The sequence below is a fragment of the Apteryx rowi genome, unplaced genomic scaffold (genome assembly GCF_003343035.1).
Source record: "Apteryx rowi isolate R43461 unplaced genomic scaffold, aptRow1 scaffold_713, whole genome shotgun sequence".
NCBI classification, from domain to species: Eukaryota; Metazoa; Chordata; class Aves; order Apterygiformes; family Apterygidae; genus Apteryx; species Apteryx rowi.
This window is the reverse complement of record NW_020450998.1, coordinates 427,004-430,039: the sequence shown is the minus strand read 5'-3', so window position 1 is coordinate 430,039 and position 3,036 is coordinate 427,004. Positions and strand designations below refer to the sequence as shown.

General features: G+C 52.3%; 1 long non-coding RNA gene across 1 annotated transcript; it reads right to left on the bottom strand.

The window, feature by feature from the left end:
• Nucleotides 1–9: 9 nt before the first annotated feature.
• LOC112976286 lies at nt 10–2,707 on the bottom strand. The gene is made up of 3 exons (XR_003256977.1): nt 1,255–2,707; nt 664–836; nt 10–475 (listed from the first exon to the last, which is right to left on the bottom strand). It is a non-coding gene; the product is annotated as an uncharacterized LOC112976286 (long non-coding RNA).
• Nucleotides 2,708–3,036: the final 329 nt, after the last annotated feature.

Here is a 3,036-nt window from a genome sequence, read left to right as displayed (position 1 = left end):
GGCTTTAACCTTTCCTCTATCTACTCTCTTCCCATTTCCCCAAGTACCATTGCCAGGCAATTAACCTGGGGGTGCGCTAACCGAGCTTTCCTGAAAGCGATCTCTTAATTTTACTGTTCGGACACTTCTGTCTCTCTGTCTCTTCAGAGACTCTGGCCACTTGACCACCATTCCCCCAAGATAATAGTTTGCTGTCTTGTAGCTCTTAAAGCATGATGCCTCGCAGACACATAAAGTCACACACGGAGAAATATATGTACGTAGAATACTTTTTGTAATGCGTACAGACCTTCAGACCTTATATGTTGGTGATCTATTATTCCGATCGCTATTAGTGGTGATCCTTCCTTGCCAGGAGGAACGGGCTTTCCCTTTTTGGGCGATGCAGACAGCTCTCAGTTGGTTCCGTTTGATTTCATTACTTCAGCTTGCTTACGTTTTTCCGGTCTCTTCAACTTCAGCCATGGCAATTAATCTAAAAATTAAATATGACATCTTTCCCTTTCTACATATGCATGCATGATAACAAAACAAAACAGAAACAACCAAAGCAAAACTAAGGCAGATACAGTGAACGATATCCACAAGGTAGGAATGGCTTACTTAGTCCTCAGTGCTGCCTCTGGGAGGCCGAAATAACTAACAGTCATTATCAAGAGTTACCTTAGTTACCCATGCCAGAACACCTTCTGCTGCAGCAGTTTCTGGTGATATCATGGGTCTGCTGAACTGCATTTTTGCTTCCTTGTTTCATCCCGTCCTTTCGGTATTAATCACCAAAAAACTGCTTGTCCAGCTTTTCTCTTCATCAGCATTTGCTACTATTGGTTCCGTCACTGTAACAAAGAAAGAAACTTTACTTCACGGCATTTTATTTGCCGTGAAACACTTAGATTTATGCATGTTCTTTTTCTCTTTGCTGTGTTCTTTTTTCCTTCCCCCCCCCCTTTCCTTTTCCTTACAGGAAAGGTCTTAATACAGCACCTTGCATCATACTTTACAGGGTAAGCATTTGGAAACATGACGTACAGCAATTCGGGCTCAGTTATTAGACAGGCAGGCACATCACCTAATACTTACCTACGCCATCTTCCACGAAACCTGATTTTTATTCTGCTTCAGTATTGTTGTTTCTGTTCAGTATCCTTTCTCAAACCCTCATATACACACACTTAACCGACAAGCCTCTCAGTCTTTAGCCACGCGGAAGAATGATAGCACTTGATTTGCCCATCGCTGCTTCAAACCTATTACCTTTTTGATACAGCTCCTAGATTCCTCTTATGCTCGGATGCTGGCCTCACAGGTGATGACCAAAATCAACAACTGGATCGCTAGGTCTAGCTGTTTCTCCAAGGCTTTCAGGGTGATTGACGTAACCGCTTCTCTTCAYATTACTCAAAGCCACGTTCATCTACTACCTAAGACTAAACTGTTTCTACTTTAAGAGAGGACTGCTGTTTGTTGAAACTTTACACATAGCCCATAACCCGCTATGCATCATCTCTAGTCCCTTCTGCTTTCACAACACTTTTGGTAATTAAAGGTGGGAATTAAGAGCACCCATTGTCCTATGGGCTGGAGTAAGTCATTTTTCCTGCTCTGAGAAGGTGCCTAAAAGCCTTGCTGTTTTCTGTAGCATTCCTGGGGCTTCCCATAGCCCACCAGCGTTCTCTTAGGCTTCTCCCGAGTCTCATATTTTTTTAAGGTTACTCCTTAGCCTGCAATTTTATGTTAATGTTCTCCTTAAGCACTGTGCACAGCACGATTATCCCAGGTCAGCCACATTAACAGAGTCCTCTTGCACACACAGAGGCTTCCAAGAGGTGGCTCAGAAGAAAAGAGAGAAAAGTCTGTTTGTCAGCTGTGCGCCCATCCGTCAACATTCTTCACCAAGAAGTGCTGTAAATCCCTTTTTCTCTAAAGTGGGACTGAGTCAAAGGGGAGGCACAGATTCCCCCCCCCATATTTATTAGAACTTCTCACTGCTGTAGGCACTGGGTCTGGGAGTGGTTTTGGCATTGCTTGGGGCTTTGGGACATCAGGCTGCTGTGCCACTGCTGCAGACATACGGACCCCTGTGCAGCATATGTGCAGCGTACGTGCAGCTCCCCTGTGCCTGGGGAGACATCAGAGGCAACAGAGGTCCCATCACCACATACTGCACTGGGGAAGCCCATGGCTTTGGGGCAGCTGTACAGGAGGGAGCAGAACTCAGCGGGGCTTTCAGTCAGTCAGTGCCTGCGTTGGCTGGCACCCACACTCTGTGCCTGGGGGTGGGGGAGGCCTCCGGGTGCCTGGGAGTGTTGTTCTTCTATCCGTCTTCTCGCTTGCCTAGCCACAGGTCTCAAGGAAATAACCTGGGGCTGCACTAATCGTACCTGACTCAAACTGATCTTCAGCCTGCTTGGTCCAGAGGTTTTAAACCTCCTCGGGACTTACCAGCACTCTCGGGCGTGCCTGCCGCCACAGGAGCCGTCCTCCCGCGGACGCTGCACCACAAGCCAGCTCCGGGGCCGCCTGCCCCCCCCCCGCTCCGCCGGGCCGCGTCCGCAGGGGCGAGCGCACACCCCGGCCCGCGCTGGGGAGGAACCGGGGCCCTAAAGGCGACACACGGAACAGGGAAAGTCCGACCTGCACTCCCGGCACGGAGCCGGGCCACAGCCCCCCCCTTCCCCCACACCGCCGCCTCCATGCAGCGAGGGCCGCAGCGGGCAGGACACAGCCCACCGCCACCCGCTCTCCTCACCGGGGCCCCCAGACCCTCGACTCCAGGCGGGCTCGGCCCTCACCCGCCGCCGCCGAGAGAAAACGTGGACCCTGCTCGCCGCCATGCTGCTCCCCGCCGCCGCGCATGCGCCGGCCGCCAACGGACCGCCACCGCATCGGCGGCCCGGCGCTCGAGCACCGCGCATGCGCCGGCTACGGACCGGGGGGGGGGGGGGGGAGGGGCGGGGGGAGCGGGGGGGGGAGCAGGGGGGAGGCGAGACCCGCAATGGCGCGGGGGGAGCAGGAGGGAAGCGAGAGTCGCAATGG